The following is a 21,436-nucleotide window of genomic DNA, read 5'->3' on the forward strand; positions in this document are numbered from 1 at the left end:
TATAAAATAGTTCAGTAAGGATAATTTAGTCAACTTATGGTTTAAATTTGTTAAATGGACCTATTTGCACAAAATTGAAACTTTAGGGGTGTTTTTTACACTTGACCCACATATATATACAATTATGCAACAAGATAACAATTTGAAATATATAAGTGTAATAATAATATATTAATCAAGATTCAAATAGTATATCTTATTCGCATATATTAAGGTAAAAAAAAAATGGATAAGCTACATTTGTTCTTGATGGCCAGAAAGTACCATGCTGTGACACTAGTACTTTTTACCAGTCGCATTAGTCTCTCTCCCCCTCTCTCTTCTATCCAGACAACAAAGCACATGTTATTTAGAGGAAATGACCAATATGCACTTTGAATTAGTTAAGTGTCTAACGTTAACTATCTCCAAATTGATAAATATTATTTAAGGATATAAATTTTTGGATTCACTATTTCTGTATTGGTTAGAGTTTAACTTAAAAACGTGAATAAAGAGTACAAAAATAAAAAAAAATATTTTAAGATATAAATTTTTGAATTTTGATGGGACTTGACTGCTGTTAGCGTTTATTGTTCCACATGGGATGCTAATAAGCCCTTGGCATGGTGGAGCAAGTATGGTTGGATCGCCTTCTATGCCCAGTGGGGCCTCGTGGTCAGGCGGCTTGTGGCAAGTGTTTGAGGGTAAGCCATGAAACAACCATTTGTGTTTTTGTTTCTCCTTGATAATACTTCATTTGTGAATTAATATATATATATTTTTTTGGACTTTTTTTTTCCTCGCCGTCTTCTAAGTTAAACAACAATATAGCAAACACTGATGATGGAACCAAATTAATAAGTATAAATAGACACAACTCTTGGAAATTGGAATATGTTGACCTCAATGATTTCATCCAAGGACAATCTAGTTGTTTTGATGATAACAAATCATTAATGGTGTTTAAGGACTAATGTTTACATTGAGTGTTATATAGATTATTCCCATTCAAAGAATGACCTCAATGAAGTTATAAAGATCATTCCAAGTATTCCATTATTCAAGATCACATCAATGAAAAAAATGGATACAAAGAAGACTTGAAGTTGCAAGGAACCAAATGTAAAGTTCATCCAAAGATAGCTTGGACTACAATGAGTAAGAAAGCAACTCAAAGAAAGGAAGAAAGCGAGTCCACCTGAAAGCCTACACGATCATGGACAAAGCGTGAAGAAAGGGGTAGATAGGATTGCGAGTGTTTAGGATTCAATGTCAAAGTATTTATGAATTCATTTGAAGCTCATCTCTATAGGACCATGCATATCATATCATCATTCGTATGCTCCTATATCCATTAGCAATTGACTATGCACTTCATTCATATACAATTGACATATGGAGTCTTTGCTAAAGAGTGAGTTAGTTCAAGCTTGCATAAGCTTTAAAGAACTTATCACTTGTGCTAGAAATGCTAAGACCATGCACATCAATCATAAAATTCATAATGGTCAACAATTAAGGCATGAGAAGCCTTCATCACCATGAGTTGGTAACGGACATTAGGACCCCAGAATGTGCGTCATGAAAAACTGTGTTTTTGGCTAAGTGTGAAAAATGAATTTTTGAAATAATGATTATTTCAAAATAATTTTTCCTGGTAATAACTTTTTATACTTAAACTAGCCTAAACTGATTTTATCAGAATTTTTGACCAAGTCTACATTGGTTTACATAAGGATTCAATTTTACCAAAACTGTCGGAAATCCAAATTTGTACTAAAACTAAATTTCTACATTTTGATTTAGTTGGATTTCAATTCTCTAGTATTTTTTATTGAATCCAAATGGGGAGTACTTCCTTATTTACATTGTAAACTTAAAGTAAATGGACATATAAATTAAAGTAAAGACATTTACTTTAATGCATACGTCAACTGGTTTGATGCATACGTCGACCAGTATCTAGGAAGTACTGAAATTTCAGAAACATAACATACGTCGACCGGTTCTTGTCGGATCTGCAGATTTCAAATTGCAACGGCTCTATTTTCCTCGACCTCTGTGCATTCAACTCCTAACAGCTATATTTGAGCTTGCAAACTCTATAAATAGAGTGGGGAATGTCGTAATAATCAAGAGACATCATTTAAAAGCCTTCACATTGCATTAAAGAGAGCTTTTGTTCTCAAATCTTCTCTTCATCTCTCTCATTCACTCATATATATATCTTGAGAGATTTAACTAAGAATTCAAAGGGCTTTTGCTCTAATTCGAATCTTCATAGAGCTTTTGTTCTATTCTACACTTGAGAGACCTTATTGAGTTCATTAGAGCTTTTGTTCTTCACTTATATCATCTTCTCTCATCCATATCATTTATAGAGTTTGAGCTTCACTTATATTCATATATATACTCTAGTTGTGAGCTAAAGTTTGTACATCAATCTTTGAGAGATATTTCTTGTACTTCATTGTTCTTGTTACTATCTATTGTAAGGGTTAGTTTGACCCACCGGGTTGGTGTGACCCAAAGGAAGACTAAGAGAAGGTTGTTCTCTTAGTAAAGAAAAGAAGCAAGGTCTTGCTTCATGTAAAGGTTTGCTCTCCACCCGTAAGGAGGAGCCATAATGGATTGGGAAGTCTCAAGACGAGTCTTGAGCCGAGGAGTAGAAGTTTCTGAACCTTGCTAAAATTGCCGAGTCAATGTTTGCAATTTCTCTTCCCTTATCTCTTTTACAATTATGCTATAAATTGTTTACTTTGATATCTTGATTTCATATCTTGACTATTGCATAATTAGCTAAATTGTAGATTAGAAATTGTATTTCTATAAATTGCAAAAATTGGCCATTGACTCTATTCACCCCCTCTCTAGAGTCAATACTTGGGTAACAGAATGATATGTGCAGGTTACAAACACCGGCACTAGAGCTCAAGTGACGATCAAGATTGATCAATGCAGCAACGGAGGGTTAGATTTGGATGCCGGCGTGTTCCAGAAACTAGACACAGATGGAAAGGGCAATGCTTACGGCCTTCTTAGGGCAACTCCAATGGGGCTGCATATGGGTTGTCAATTCAAAATATAACATGTGGGTTAAAATTAGGCTCCCCAATGGGCTGCTATATGAACTGCCAAAATTTACCTTTGCCATTTTTTGTGCCAAATCTAGCAAAGCATATAACAATAGCTATTTCTATATGTCTCAATCCTATCCGTCTCTCTCTCTTTCATTGTCGTGCCATCTCTCTCTCTTTCGTTGCCCGGCCGTCTCTCTCTCGCTCTCATCCATCTACAATGACCAGTCATTATCGATGGCGACCGGCGCTTAAAGACGACGAACACCACCACCTGCTTCTGCTGTCTGATTTTTATATTTTCTCTTCCCCTTTCATCCTCATATATGTGTGTGTGTGTGTGTGTGTGTGTGTATATATCTTTCTTCTCAGATCGGTAATTTTGTGAATTTTCTCCTGTTTCTATTGTCTAATTTCTGCACCATGGTAATTCTTTTTTTAATTATTTTTTTCAATATCATCTTGTTGAAAATGGGTCTCTTTGGTTTTGAAAAAGATCATAAAAAATTTCACCAAATAGGATTTAGTTTGCAAAACAAGAATTACAGACCTTGATTAGTTGATTTAGAAAAAAAAATTAAAACAAAACCCATACGTACAAGTTAGCAGTTGCACAAAGAGAGGGAGGCAAGCTTGAGAGTTGAGAGACAACGGCTGAAGCTTGCAAACGGCGAACCCGAACTGGAACAACGGGCAATGGAAACTGAAAGATATAGGTTTTGAACTTCTGATTCTTGTTAATTTTGTAGTTTGCAGTTGCACACAGAGAGAGAGAGGGGGCAATTTCAGAGTTGAGAATGAGAATAGAGATGGAGGTGATTGGGGAGGCTGAAATGATTTGCCTTAAAAATATATATATTTTTAATAACAATATAATCAAATATATATAATATACATATATATATATATATATATAATATATATAAATTTTTGAAAAAGAAAAAAAAATTATATAATAATATAATCAAATATATAAATTTATACACTCACACACATATAAAGAAAAAAAAATTATATAATAATATAATCAAATATATAAATTTATACACACACACACGTATATATATATATATATATATATATATATATATATATATATATATATATCTGTTCTTTTTTGACCAAATATTTTAGATTTTTGCTTATTTTTAATTAGGTTTAATTTTAGTTTCCTTCTAATGTCTACAATTTAACTTGGAATGTACCTAATATTAATATTACTGATGCAAATATGAATGGTGGAAATGGTAGTTGAAAAAGAATGGTGGTTGTGTCAACAAATAACATTTTGCATGAAATGCACCATTGAAGCAGAATTGCTAAAATGTAGCATTTTAACATTGTAACACCTGTTAAAATATAGATTTGGCATGCAAAAATAGCTTTTAGTATTGGAGATGGCCTTATACTTAGCTACCAGTTCGTGAATTGCGGCGACTGATCAATTAAGTCACACTTACGTTGCACCTGTGTGGTTCAAATAAAGGAATAGTATTTTCTACCCTTACTTAGAGCAACTCCAATGGGCTGTTATTTTCAAAATATAGCATGTGGATTTAAAATGGGCTCTCCAATAACATGCCAAATGGGCTGCCAAAATATAACTTTGCCAAATGTTGTGCCAAATATAGCACAACATATAGATATTGCCAAATCTGTTATTGCTCTCTTCATTATCTCTTCTCTCTCACATGGGCTGCCAATTTGGTGTCGTGCTTGTGTATATATATGTCAGTTTTCTTATGTATATATATATATGTTATTTATTTATTTTTAATAAGGCAAATAAGCTAAATAAAATACAAACACTCAAAAAAAAAAAAAAAAATGTTGTTGAAAGTTGTAGTTGGGAATAATAGTTGAAAAATAACGGTTGTTGTGTTACAAAATAGCATTTTGAATTAAATGCACCATTGGAATATAATTGCTAAAATATAGTATTTTGATACTGTAACTCCTCTCAAAATATAGATTTGGCATGCAAAAATGACATTTTGCATCGGAGATGGTCTTAATTTGCTTAAGAAAGAAATAAATTAAGAGCTTGTTGGAAAATAAATTCTAGAATTATGTGCTCTTGTCATTATGTATCTTGGAAAGGATTATATTATCCTTATCTTCAAAGAATAAAACTAGTTATACTGAAAATAAATAAGTAGCTATTGTTAAATTCCTCAAATCAGCATCCTATTCTTTTACACAAGGCTCAAACGGATTGTTAATCTTATAATTTTTGTTTAATAATATTTTTGAAATGGGAAATGATAAATGCACTTTTCTTTTTAACCAAAAGCACTTATTTTCTTTTTAAATAACATATGTATGTAAACTATAATAATAATTCGTGATAAGCCATTAATCACAAATTTACATGAATCCCATATCTTAGAACTTCATGATTTTCACATATCTATAATGCATAAATAAATACTAATTAGATATAAATACCTCGATTCGTGATTGCAAATAACGTAGAGATCAAGTCCAACGTCCAGATCCTTTAGCTACGAACTAATCCGTAACTCTGATCAACAGGCAAAGGTGGAAACTGGTTTCTCTCACTTGGCCTTTTGCACACATAAAACTTTTACGTGTTGTTTTCATTAGCATACATAATTAATGGATTATATGCACTTTTATAAAGGCAGAAAGAGAACCAGTTTTCCCTTTAGTAACATAATTCTACTTTCCATCAAAGTAAGGAATATGAAAGGAAAACACTATTCCAATAAGTAATTACCAAAAAGGTAATTATAAGTTGACCAAATAATATAATATAATATTAATCTGATATCTATTTACTTAACCACCAAGTAATTTGTCACATGTCCAAATCATGTGGGCCATAATTAAATAAATAATCTTACATTCTCCCACTTGGCACATATGATAATTTCTGTAGTGATTTAGTAAAATAATCATTAGTGTGCACCATAAATCAGATTAAGATATTAAGTTGGTCATCATACATACCATGGTAAACAAACTACCAATGTAAGTCATGGCGGTTGTGTGTCCCCAAATGACACAGTCCCTTCCATGTACCACAACACTAGTAACCTATTCAACATAATCTATAAATGAGAAGTATCAATAAAGGTCTAACAATAATGTCTTTTCCAAAACTATTCCTATTATTATTTATTAAAGTAATACGTACATGTACATTAATTAATAGGAAATATCATAAACACATTTAATTAGCGCAAAATGTCAAATATATAAGCACTGTTAAGCAATCCACAATTAAAAAATAATCATCATTGACTACATTTAAGACCTATTCTTTCAACATATTACATAAATGTCTTGGATGGTAGTCCTTCATTAATGGAGTTCAATCATAAGTTGTGTGCTTATAATTTGAATAGACATTCGTTGTTTCTAAACATTTTCTTTAATGATAAAGTATTTCAACTTTTGAATACCTATCATTTTTCATACAAGAAGATCAACAATTGCAACATAAATATTTCAGCAATCTGGAAATGGTACCCATAACTCCAAGTTCTGAAATAAATTCTGCAAACATAAATTGTAGCATCAAAGCATGCTACAAATTAAAAATTCATAATAAACAAAGTAATAATAAATTACTTTGCATTTTTCATAATATTGTTCCCCAGCCAAATCTTTTAGAACTCTTTTAATACATGCTTTATGAGACAATTCTAAAAAAAAATCATGTGATCTATTATGAAATATTTATATTCCTATTACGTAAAATGCCTCATCCATATGTTTCATTTCAAAGTTCTTAGAAATAACTTTTAGTTTCTTATAATAAATTAAGATCACTATTAGCAAACAAAATATCATCAATATATATAGAATCAGAAATATAAACTTACTCCCATTAACCTTATAGTATATACACTGATCAACAGTGTTTTACTTAAAACAAAAAGAAATAATGGTATCATTGAACTTAATATACCAGTGTCAGGAAAATTGTTTAAATCCATATATTAACATCTTAAGTTTACAGACCATGAATTCTTTACCATCTAATGTGAAGCCTTCAAGTTGTTCTATATGGACTTCCTCTTATAAACTCCTATTCATAAAAAATGTATTCACATCCATTTGATGTAACTTTAAATCATAATAAGCTACTAATGCCATGATATTTTAAAAAATTCCTTCTTAAATATTAAAGAGAAGGTTTCTTTATAATCTCTTCATTCATGACACTAATCCATTTAGTAAAATCATTACTGTTAATGGCTTGTGAATATGTAACCGGATCCGTATATATCTCACTATATATCAAAATTAGATTCTTGCAGATATATCACAGAGTCATTCAGAATAGCAGATCTCCTTTCTCTTTGAGATCATCTTAATGTTATTCCTTATGATTCTTCTATAATCTATTCATTGGTGATAATCTCATTAGAAAATTGTTGATCATTCAATTGTTCTTCGTTATTATACGGTTCAACAACTGAAGGAACAATTATTTCCTAAGAAGTTTTAGGTAAAGAGATTTGTACTCTAACTTCTTTAATGATCACATTCTTATTTTTATCACTCCCACTGACTTCACCATTCTCAATGAATCTGACATTATCGGTTTCAATAATTATCGTACTATGTTTAGGATAGTAAAACTTGTATCCTTTAGATTACTTAACATCTACAACATTATGGGCAACGAGGAATTACTTAACATACTCCTAACCAATTCCATAAGAGTACGATTATGCCTTACAGGTACATACTTCTGTTGTGGCATGTATAACAAAGTGTATTGAGCACAAATGCCACATATTTTAAGGAGTTTAACAAACGGTTAGAGTATTAACCTGTTTCATTTTACTTTTCATAATATTCACCACCTCTATATGACCTTATGATTTTCATTTTTCTATCTAATTGTTTTTCAACCTCATTTATGTATATTTTAAGAGTACCCACTGCTTGAGATTTTTCATACAACAAATAGATATGTCCATAACGTGAAAAATCAACTATAAAGGCAATAAAATACTTTTCTCCTCCAAAAGATGGAACATCAAAAGGTCTACAAATGTCTGTATGAATAATTTCAAGAAGCTATTTACTTATTGTGGCTCATTTCTTTGTGTGTTTGGTTTATTTACCTTTAATACAATCCACATACATACCAAAATTAGTAAAGTTTAGATTCAAAAGAATCACATCCTTTACTAATTTTCCTAACATTTCATTAGATATTGACCTAGTCTTTTTTACCACAAGAAAGATAAATTTTCTATTAATTGAGCTATGCTTAATTCTAACATTATGATGCAAGATCAAAAGGTATTTTTTTTTTTTTTTAATAAATAAACTATCAAGTTTAAAATTACAGAAATCATCAACAATAATACTATAACTCACAAATTAAAATTTCTTGAATAAACATCATTATCAAATTTAAATGAAAAAACATTAACAAAAAGTTTTGAAATAAAATCAAATTATAGGAAATTGAATATACATAAAAAGTTTAAAATAATTTAAATAAAATTCACTATCTAACATTAAATATAATGTCACAATAGTTTCAACAAAACTTTTTACCAATTATCATAAATAAGAAATTTTTATTTGAATTTGTGATTTAGGTCATAAGAAATTCTTGCATCTATTGGAAATATAAACATTAATACTTAAGTCAACCTATCATATGTTAGAAAGAATTTCAATAAGTAATTCAAAATATACAAAAACCAAAAGCTTACTATTCTTTTTCGAATCATTCTTTATATTTCATGTACTCTTTCTAAAAATGTTCAATACATTAATGACACTTTTTCATTATTATATTCCTTTCTTTTAGTAGATTGACCTAAATCTTTTAATTTTGGGTGTTGTTTACTTAATGCCTTTTCAATCTTATTCCCAAAATTTATTTATAGCTTCTTGAGTGATTAGATGACCATAATGATTACCAGCTGCTTAAGCATTGTCTCTTCCTAAATTAACATATGGTCAATTCATTCACTTCCACTTGTCTTAATTCGAAATGACCCATACTGAGTGGACAAGAAATTGAAAATAAATTTAATGAGAAATTTCTCATCTATAATCATCCATAAGGTTCTTAATTTTGTACCAACATTAGTCATCTTAAGAACATATATGGTAAGAGTACCAACAAAATTGCATAATAGTGATATAAATTAAGAATTTTCGTTTTAGATATTTATCTACAATATGAAAACATTCTTCTAGTTAAAATATTCCTTAGCACTATCACTATGGGAAACAATTATTCACATAACTATAATGCTTAATCTGTTCGATCTCTCCCAAACTTTATGGAGAATCTTTTCACTCTTACTGCTTTTATCAGTAATAACAGTAGGTTTCTCAATTTAAAATACTAAATCAAGATTTAACATATCTAAATTTTGAACTCAACTTATTCATTCCATTATGAGAAGTTAGTCATATTGAGTATCAGAACAGATGTAGCATATATGCGCATGAAGAGATATAATAAAATAAATATAATAAGATAAAATGCTCACAACAATAATGCTTTGAGTTAACAACACGTATATATAACTTAAAAATATAAATACAATGTATAACTATAGTACCCCTTTGGGTGGCAACTATAAAATACTAATAATGATGCTTACATGTATTTATATGTATACCTTTATTGGTGATACATTATTTAATTAAACAAATAAGTTACCTTTGAATATCCTTTATTTACCTAATTAAAAAATAAATACAACCCCTTAATTTTTATTTAATCAATTGAAAATCAATTCCCTTTGGAGAATTATTTCTCATGATCAAATAAACTCAATATTCATGAATATTACAAAAAATAATAAGCATCATAATTCATGAAATATTACAATTTTGTTTACAACTAAAATTAATATTCATCAACCATTATGGTTAGGCCATTTTTGTAGCTACCAACCTTTACATAATATGAATATTAAATTAGATAATTACTAATTTATAATTAATTATGTCTACTGCAAAAATTAATATTCATCAATCATTATGATTGGGCCACTTTGGTAGCTACCAATCTTCACATAATATGAATATTAAATTAGACAGAGATTAATTCATCATTAAGTTATATTTACTACTAAAATTAATATTCATCGACCATTATAGTTAGGCCACTTTGGTAGCTACTAACCCTCACATAATATGAATATTAAATTAGCTAATAACTAATTAATCATTAATTTACCCACCTAACATTATACACACATACTTATAATTGTCGATTGAAGTTTAAGCAACTTCAATCTCAAAAACTTAATAGTCCGAAATTTCATAGAAAATATATATATTTTTATTTTATATACATAATAAAACAGATTATTTTATTTTCGGACTTGAAGATCATAATTGAATCAATCTAAAATTGGTTCACCATCATGTATGTATGTATGGGTACAAAACAATAATTATTTGCATGTTCAATAACATTAAATTAAATTTTTAGACTCACACATTATTCTAAAAAATTAAATTTTCATTAAAATAAATAAATACACATACTTTATTTATTTAATAATTTATTATATATACACTGAGTTCTGTAACAGCACTCTCCGATCCTCTGTATGAGAACTGACCAGTCACAAAAATTCACCTTTCAATTCTATACAGAGATCATGCAGGGAAATATCCATAAATAATAATTATACATAATCAGTTATGCTTAAATAATCACTTAACAAAGTATTTAATTCAGGCTCGAAAAACAATCTATGCAATCTGATTGAATTAAAATATTATTTAAGATACAATTCTTTGAATCATTCAATCAAATAAATATAAATAACTTTAGTTTCCAATTGTCCAATATTATGATCTGTCTAATAACAATTCTCATAAACGTACAGAATCTTTCTAATAATGAGACAAAACAATAACACACCAAACTATTCAATCCCATGCATAGGCACGTAAATTTAGAAAAGCACATTTATGTTTATGTCTCTCTACAAGGTGCAACACAAATTCACCCAAATATGAAATCAATAGCAAAATTCATATTTTAATGCCCAAATATTCATGTTCAGGTCATTCTAAACATGCACGAAAATCGAAATAGAAAGCTTTACATAAATTGTTCTTCTGTTGAATTATTATATATGTTTAACTTTTAGGCAATTTCAGAAATTTAAATATATTCACAAAATTGATCAAAACCAAAATTGATCAAAACCATACACGCCTACTGTATAAGCTGAATCCAATAAATTAAATTATTAAATTATTTAATTTTAATTTATACTTGCACATATTATTTATGCAACATTAATGAAAAATAATGAGTTCCTAAACTGTAAGCTCTGATACCACATGTAAACTATAATAATTCGTGTTAAGCCATTAATAACAAATTTACATGAATACCATATCTTAGAACTTCATGATTTTCACATATCTATAATGCATAAATAAATACTAGTTAGATATAAATACCTCTATTCGTGATTGCAAATAACGTAGAGATCAAGTCCAACGTCCAGATCCTTTAGTCACGAACTAATCTGTAACTCTGATCAACAGGCAAAGGTGGAAACTGATTTCTCTCACTTGGCCTTTTGCACACATAAAACTTTTACGTGTTGTTTTCATTAGCGTACATAATTGATGGAGTATATGCACTTTTATAAAGGCAGAGAGAGAACCAATTTTCCTTTTAATAACATAATTCTACTTTCCATCAAAGTAAGGAATATGAAAGGAAAACACTACTCCAATAAGTAATTACCAAAAAAGTAATTATAAGTTGACCAAATAATATAATATAACATTAATCTGATATCTATTTACTTAACCACCAAGTAATTTGTCACATGTCCAAATCATGTGGGCCACAATTAAATAAATAATCTTACAATGTATACATAATACATTTAATATTTAGTTTTTCTTGTAAGATATTTTCTTATATTTGCGGCCCACATGATTTGGACACGTGATTTACTTTTATTATTTGGTGGTTAAATAAAATAGATATCAGATTAATATTATATTATTTGGTCAACTTATAAATTACCTTTTTGGTAATTAATTATTGGAGAAGTGTTTTCCTATTTATTCCTTACTTTGATAGAAAGTGGAATTAAAGTTACTAAAAGGAAAACTGATCCTCTCTCTGCCTTTATAAAAGTGCATATTTCCATCAGTTATGTACGCTAATAAAATAACATGTATAATGTTTTTATGTGTGCAAAAGGTTAAAACAGATAAACCAGTTTCCACACATGTTTGGCTATTGTTTGTACTTACAGTTTATCACGTTGTTCGTTCCGCAGAAAGGATCTCGACATTTGCCTTGATATCTACGATATTTGTAATTACAGATCAAGGTATTTATATCTAACTATTTATTTATGCATTATAGACTATGTGAAAATAATAAAGTTCTAACATCTTGGGATTCATATTTATTTGTGATTAATGGTTTGCACGAATAATTATAGTTTACATGTGGTATCAAAGCATATGGTTTAGAACCTATTGTCTTCCTTTAATGTTGTATAATTAATAGGTGTAAATAAACTTAAATAATTGTATGCTTTAATTTTATAGAATCAGCGCATATATATATATATATATATATATATATATATATATATATATATATGTTTATATATTGTATGGAAAATTTTAGTACTCCTAATTTTTTGGATCAGTGTGTTATTTGGGTTTGGAAACCTTGATTTCTGAATATTATTGAATTGCTTAAAAGTTAATTAATGACACATGTATGCATATGTAAAATAATAAGATAAACAATACGCCAATTCATGTATTTGCCTTTTTATTTCGGTGCATGATGGGAATAGCAATTTGATTTGAAAACTTTTAGTAGCTATTCTTTTTGTTACTGTTTTTATGAAATCAATTTATATATCAATTATTATTGTTGATTACAGATTATATTTTATTAATTATCTAAAAATTAATAAAATATTAAATAATTAAAGTATGTGTATTTATTTATTTTATTAAAGAAATTTAAATTTTTAGAATAATGTATGAATCTAGAAATTTAATTTAATCATATTGGACATGTAACTAACTTATTATTTTATATCTAGACATATATACATATTGGAGAATCAATTTTAAATTGATTCAATTATGATCTTTAAGTCCGAAAATAAAAATAATATATTTTAGGGGTAAAATCTGAAAATCGAAACTATCTACTAACCCCCTCGAGTATTAAAAAAAAAACCCCTGATATAACATAAACTATCACATTGCTCCCATTCCGTCACAGAACCGTTAAGTTCCTGCTAAATGATAAGAATGCCCTTGATAATATATTAATATTTATTTAAATATAATTATAGTAATTATATATATAATTATAATTATAGTAAATATATGTAATTATAGTAATTATATGTAATTACAGTAATTATCTGCAAACGAAGAAGCCAATTGACAATAAATAGCAACATCAATGGCATGACAGAGGATAATTGCCCTAGGTTTCTTGGACGGAATAGGCCACTGGGATTGAACTAGGTTTATAGTAATTATAGTAATTATAATTATATATATATTACATAATTATATATATATATATATATATATATATATATATATATATTCACCAAGGATCAGGAAACTCAAATTATATAGTAATAGCTTTGATTGACACCAGAACAGATCGGAACAGTAGGGACCACGAAGCAGCAGAAATAGAGCGATTGGATTTAATGAAAGTTCTGTGATAGGTTTAAAAGAAATTGATGTGAATTCAATCCATTCGATTAGTCAAACACCTCTTCATGTCACAACTATTCATGGCAACATCGAATTGGTTCGATTTCTAATTTCAAGTGAGGCTGGATTGAATCCTTCGCGATTGACTGATTAGTTTTATGAGAGCGCCCAAGTTATCGATGTATAAATGGTTATAAGAATTATTGTTTACCAGGATGAGAGCTTCAAACAAGAGATTTCGAAGCTCATGACTTCCAATGATAAAAAATCGGACCAAATTCAACAACAGCAACACAAACACATGACAAGTCGCACTTGGAATCAATAAACGCTATGGTCACCGAAATCTATGGAGCCTCTCCGATAAGATAAATGCAAAGCGACAGTGGAGAAGAAGAGAGAGAGACTGAGGGCACGTGTAAGTATCGGAAAGGGTAGTTTGGTTATTATATCATTACAATGGTATTTTGGCTAATAAAAAATAACAAGTGATTTTCACGTGATTTGTTCTGTTAGTTTGTGACGGAAAAGTAACGGGAAGGGGTGATATGATAGAATTTTAAAAATATCAAGGAGTAATATGATAGTTTTCGTACTTGAAAGGGTTAGTAGATAGTTTTTGTAAATAACTAGGGGATTTTTAGATTTTAGCTGTGACGGCCCTGATTTTTCAAGCCAGTGCGTTTTGTGATGACCCGTAAGATAACCCGAAACGGATCCGAAATGCAGAAGCAAAAATAGAAACAAGGTCTCTAGGGATACACGACATCCCTAAGACGCCAACGTGACCTTTCATGAAGTCACAGAACTCAAAAGAATTAAATGCGGAAGCTAAGATTATAAAATGGGAAGGGTACTTGATCAGGGGTAAAATGGCCTTTCAGACAAAACTGGATGCAACTGAGCATACCGTTAGATAGACAAGGAAAAATTAATAAATCTAGACTCAAGAATCACTTGATTTGGAGTCTGGATGAAGAAGATATGAAATGTCAAAGTTTCAAAAAAACCAACTTTTGGGTTTCAAATCAGTGTGGTAAGGGCACTTGACAAGGAGTAAAATGGTCTTTTCAGATAGAATTGGATGCAACCATGCATATCGTTAGATAGACAAGCAAAAATTAATAAATCTAGACGCAAAAATCACTTGATTCGGAATCCGGATAAAGAAGATATGAAACTCCAAAATTTCATAAAAATCAACTTTTCGGATTAAAAATTTGGGCAGTGAATAGTATTTTGACAGCAAGCACCATTTTTGATTTTTTTTTTTTTTTCAAACTGAGGCTAAAAATAGACCCTTAAACGATTTTTTCTAAAAAAATACAAAGAAGAAACCCCCCTTAAAATCACGTTTCCTACCCGGCTAAGTGGAAGAAAATAGAAAAAAAAAAAAATTCTACAAAATCCCTAAAATGCCCCTAGATCAGCGTAGGTCAAGAAGGTAAAAAAAAAAGTTGCTACTTGCTTTTCTAAAATTTGCTAGAACAAAGAGCAAAAATAGGACCCTTAACGACATTTTCTGGAAAAACATGAAGAAGAAACCCCTCTCAAAATCGAGTTTTCTACTGGTTACGCGGGAGAAAATTAAAAAAAAAAAAAATGGAAAATACCCAAAATGCCCTTATGGACACCGGGAGCAACCAGAGTACTTTTCTACAAAAGTAAAGATACGTATTTCGTGAAAACCACTTAGAATGAAGGTATGTGAAGTTGGAAATCAATTTCGAGTACGAAAAGTGAGGTTGTACCAAAAAGTGACAAACGGGAAAAAAGACGAAAAGTGAATAGTGTCCAAAAAGTGAAAATGTGAAAATAATTCGGTCCTTAAAGAAAGTTGTCAATCAAAAGGAAAGAGTCTCGGAAACCATTTCCAAGCACTCGATACGACACCAAGTGACAAGAAACAAAACTCGAAAAAGAAAATTAAACGAAAATAATTTATTCGTAAAATTTGAGAAAATGGAAAGGAAGGAAAATGACCGAGTCATTACAACCTACCCTCCTTAAAGGAATTTCTTCCTCGAAATTAGGAACATACCGGAAAAAGAACATAATAAGGACCAAACATAAGGTCAAACCAAAGGACAGCTTATAAAGCACTGAAAGAAAACTCCAGAAGTCTCAAGATCAACTAAAGGAACGCGAAACCATGAACCAAGATAACATCTCATACGAATTGGCACGTTAACTTAACGTCAACCACCGAGAGAATCCCAAGACAACGAAACATTGAAACTCGATAAAAGAAGAGAGTGACAAGGTAGCACAAACAGCGACCAGAACCCGCCCACAATATGGTCAAATGTGTGGTAGCAATAACAGTGCCTAACGCCCGCCCACACTTACTCGTCAATAAGGTATCATCGACGGCTTCTAGCACCCGCCCATAACACATAATTTGGTACAATAGCATGACAATATAATACACTAGTTCATAACCTGCCCCCAACCAGATTAACTCAGAAAAACCTATCGATACGGATGACATCAATGTCGGAAACGATTATTACCAAAAGCACTACGGGAACCAGGCATTTTGCGAGAGTGGAGTATGGTCCAATGATGTCCGACCAGACTATCTTGGCCAATCTCAAAACTCTGACAACAATGTTATAGGTTCTGTCACGCTTAATGCCTTAAATCCTCAGTGCAAGTAGTGCCAGCAGCTCCTACATTACAAAACATCCTTGACACTCCCCGACCACGTCGTGAAGCCACTAAAGAAAAAGGAAATGAAATAGTGCCTCCATGGCGCGCGTCTCACTCCACCAGACAAAGATTGTAATTCTATGCTCACATGAGCCTTACTCGCATCAACCGTTAGACTAAGGTCTCGAAATACCCAACCAACAAAACAGACAAAAAGGTTCCCGACATGGGTTCTTACAAAATGAATTTCTCCTATCCAAGGAAAAAACTTCGTAAAACAAGAATGCATCCAACGGATACAACAGACCCTAAGAGACAATGTCAAAACCAGACATAAAAGTAAACAGCCAGCATACAACATAGCAACAGACTACCTACTCACACAAGTAGTAAGATCACAAAAGCATGTTAGTGTATACAGGAGAATAATGTAAAGCATGACGATATGCTGTATATAATCATGACAAGATGAACAAGCGTATACAATGTACTCAGGCAGACAAACATATATTATATGCTAAAATAAAAAGTTGCCACATAAGCAAACAAACGGGTTATCAAGTCAAAACATGTTATCAAGAAGCACATAAGTACATGGTACAACAACACACGTGAATGAAAAACGTAAGGTATGCTGACATACGTTGCATGCGATCATGCTAACATAAGTACGCAGACATGATATCACACCAGGACATGATAGTAACCCAAACCATGTTATCAGGAAGCATATATACACATAAAGCATGCTTAACAAGTAATAGATCTCTCAAAACACCTGAGCATGTGAACATGTTATCATACAAGACATGTTATCAAAAAGCATTTAAACACGTAGAGCATGGCAACACAAGCATGATATGCACCCAAAACCCATCGACCAAGGTATTCGAACCCGGAAGCTTTAATACCACCTGTGACGGCCCTGGTTTTTCAAATCAATGTGTCTTGTGATGACCCGTAAGATAACCCGAAACGGATCTGAAATGCAGAAACAAAACTAGAAACAAGGTCTCTAGGGATACACGACATCCCTAAGACACCAAGGTGACCTTCCATAAAGTCACAGAACTCAAAAGAATCAAATGCGGAAGCTAAGATTATAAAATGGGAAGGGTACTTGACCAAGGGTAAAATGGTTTTTTCAGATAAAATTGGATGTAACTGAGCATACCGTTAGATAGATAAGGAAAAATTAATAAATCTAGATTCAAAAATCACTTGATTCAGAGTCCGGATGAAGAAGATATATAAAACGTCAAAGTTTCAAAAAAACTAACTTTTGGGTTTCAAATCAGTGCGGCAAAGGTACTTGACAAGGGGTAAAATGGTCTTTTCAGATAGAATTGGATGCAACCGTACATACCGTTGGATAGACAAGCAAAAATTAATAAATCTAAACTTAAGAATTACTTGATTTGGAGTCTGGATGAAGAAAATATGAAGTTTTAAAGTTTCATAAAAATCAACTTTTCGGGTTAATAATCTGGGCAGTGAATAGTATTTTGACAGCAAGCACCATTTTTGATTTTTTTTTTTTTTTTTTTTTTTGTTTTCAAATTGAGGTTAAAAATAAACCCTTAAACGAATTTTTCTAAAAAAATACAAAGAAGAAACCCCCCCTTAAAATCACGTTTCCTACCGGGCTTGCGTGGAAGAAAGCGAAAAAAAATACGCTGTAGAATCCCTAAAATGCCCCTAGATCAGCATAGGTCAAGGGGGTAAAAAAAAAAAAAGCTGCTACATGCTTTTTTGAAATATGCCAGAACAGAGAGCAAAAACGAGACCCTTAACAACATTTTCTGGAAAAACACAAAGAAGAAACCTCTCCCGAAATCGAGTTTTCTACCTGCTACACGAGAGAAAGAAAAAAAAAAAAAAAAAAAACAAAAAAAAACAAACTCAAAATGCCCCTATGGACACCGGGAGCAACCAGAGTATTTTTTTACAAAAGTAAAGATACGTATTTCATAAAAACCACTTAGAATGAAGGTATGTGAATTTAGAAATCAACTCCGAGCACGAAAAGTGAGGTTGTGCCAAAAAGTGACAAATGGAAAAAAATACGAAAAGTGAATAGTGTCTAAAAAGTGAAAATGTGGAAATAACTCGGTCCTTAAAGGAAGTTATCAATCCAAAGGAAAGAGTCTCGGAAACCATTTCCAAGTACTCGAGATGACACCAAGTGACGAAAAACTGAACTCAGAAAAGAAAATTGAACGAAAAAAATTTATTCGTAAAATTTGAGAAAAAGGAAAAGGGGGAAAATGACTGGGTCATTATATTAGCCTTGTATTTTATTATGTATATAAAGTAAACTGATATTTTTATTTATTTTTTGGACTATTAAGTTTCTGGAATCGAATTTACCTAAAATTCAATCAATCAGTATGAGTATATATGTATAATGTTAAATGGATAAATTAATTATTAATTACTTACTAGCGAATTTAATGTTTATATTATGTGAGTGTTAGTAGTTACCAAAGTGGCCTAACCATAATGGTCGATAAATTTTAATTTTAGTAGTAAATATAATTAATGAGAAATTAATCATTAGCTAATTTAATATTCATATTATGTAAATATTGGTAGCTACCAAAGTGGCACAGTCATAATGATTGATGGATATTAATTTTAGTGGTCATAATTGTAATATTTCATGAATTACGATACATATGATTTCTTGTGATATTCATGATTTTTGAGTTTATTTGACCATGAGAAATAATTCTCCAAAGGAAATTGATTTTCAAGTGATTAAATAAAAATTAAGGACTTGTATGTATTTTTTAGTTAGGTAGATATAGGATATCAAACGATAACTTATCTGTTTAATTAAATAATGCATCACCAATTAATGAAGGTATACATATAAATACAAATAAGCATCATTATTAGTATTTTATAGTTGCCACCCAAAGGGGTACTATAGTTATACATTGTATTTGTATTTTAAGTTATATATACGTGTTATGAACTCAAAGCATTATTGTTGCGAGTATTTTATCTTATTATATTCGTTTTATTACATCCCTTAATTCGCATGCTACATATGTTATGCTTCTCAATAGGACTAACTTCTCATAATGGAATAAGTAAATTAAATTCAAAATTTATGCGAATAATTGTTCCCCATAGTGATAGTGCTAAGGAATATTTGACTGTGAGAATATTTTCGTATTGTAAATAAATATTTAAAACGAAAATTATTAATTGATATCACTACTATGCATTTTTGTTAGTACTCGTATCATGTATGAACATAATTTTGAGATACTAATGCTATTGCAAAATTGAAAATTTTCTTATTCAATTTATTCTTAATTTCTTGTCTACTCAATATAGGTCATTTCGAATTAACACTATTAAGATAAGTGGAAAGTGAATTAATTGATCATTATGTTAATTTATGAAGAGACAAGACTTAAGTAGCAAGGTAATCATTATGTTCATCTAATGACTCAAGAGCTAGAAAAAAATTTGGGAATCAGCTTGAAAACGCATTAAGTGAGCAACCCAAAATTAAAAGATTTAGATCAATCTATTAAAAGAAAGGAATGTAATAATGCAAAAGTATCATTTATGTATTGACCACTTTTATAAAAATTACATGAAACATTAAGAATGATTCGAAAAGAAAAATAGGTCTTTTGGCTTTTGTATATTTCGAATTATTTATTGAAATTGTTTCTAATACAAGATAGGTTGATTTAAGTATTAATGTTTATGTTTCTAATAGATGCAAGGATTTCTTATGGCCTAAATCACAAATTCAAATAAAAAATTTTTATTTATGAGAATTGAAAAAAAAAAAAAAAGGTTCTGTCGAAACCATTGTGACATTATGTTTAGTGTTAGACAGTGGATTTTATTTAAATTGTTTTAAAATTTTTATATTTATTCAATTTATCTCAATTTGATTTTATTTCGAAAACTTTATGCTAATGATTTTTCCTTTAAGTTTGATAATGACGTTTATTCAAGAAATTTTAATTTGTGAGTTATGGCATTATTGTTGATGATTTCTGTAAATTCAAACTTGATAGTTTATTTATTAAAACCCTATTGACCTTGCATCATAATATTAGAATTAAGAGTAGCTCAATTAATGAAAATTTATTTATCTTGTAGCATAAAAGACTGGATAGTATTCAGTGAAAGGTTAAGAAAATTAGTAAATGATGTGATTCTTCTAAATCTAGACTTTATTAATTTTGTTGTGTGTGTGGATTTTATCAAGGGTAAACAAACCAAACACATAAAGAAATGAGTCACAAGAAGTACAGAGCTTCTCGAAATTATTTACACAAACATTTATAGATCTTCTGATATTTCATCTTATGGTAGAGAAAAGTATTTTATCGCCTTTATAGTTGATTTTTTCACTTTATAGATATATCTATTTGTTGTATGAAAAATCTCAAGCAGTGGATACTCTTGAAGTATACATAAATGAAGTTGAAAAACAATTAAATAGAAAAGTGAAAATTATAAGGTCATATAGAGGCAGTGAATATTATGGAAGTATGATGAAACTGGTTAATACTCTAACCGTTTGCTAAACTCCTTGAAATGTATGGTATTTGTGCTCAATACACTTTACTATACATGACATAACAGAAGCGTGTAACTGAAAGGTGTAATCGTACTCTTATGGATATGGTTAGAAGTATGTTAAGTAATTTCTTGTTACTCATAGTCTAAAGGGTACAAATTTTACTATCATAAACATAGTACGAGAATTATTGAAATCGAAAATGTCAGATTCATTGAGAATGGTGAAGTCAGTGGGAGTAATAAAAATAAGAATGTGATCATTCAAAAAGTTAAGGTGTAAATTTCTTTACCCATGACTTCTAAGGAAATAATTGTTCCTTCAATTATTGAACCGCATAACAACGAAAAACAATTGAATGATCAGCAACTCCATAATGAGATTGTCACCAATGAATAAATTATAGAAGAATCATAAGAAATAGCATTAAGATGATCTCAAAGAGAAAGAAGATCTACTA

The sequence above is a fragment of the Cornus florida genome, unplaced genomic scaffold (genome assembly GCF_030987335.1).
Source record: "Cornus florida cultivar Cherokee Brave unplaced genomic scaffold, ASM3098733v1 CherokeeBrave_3.0.0_Hap2_Chr02, whole genome shotgun sequence".
NCBI lineage: Eukaryota > Viridiplantae > Streptophyta > Magnoliopsida > Cornales > Cornaceae > Cornus > Cornus florida.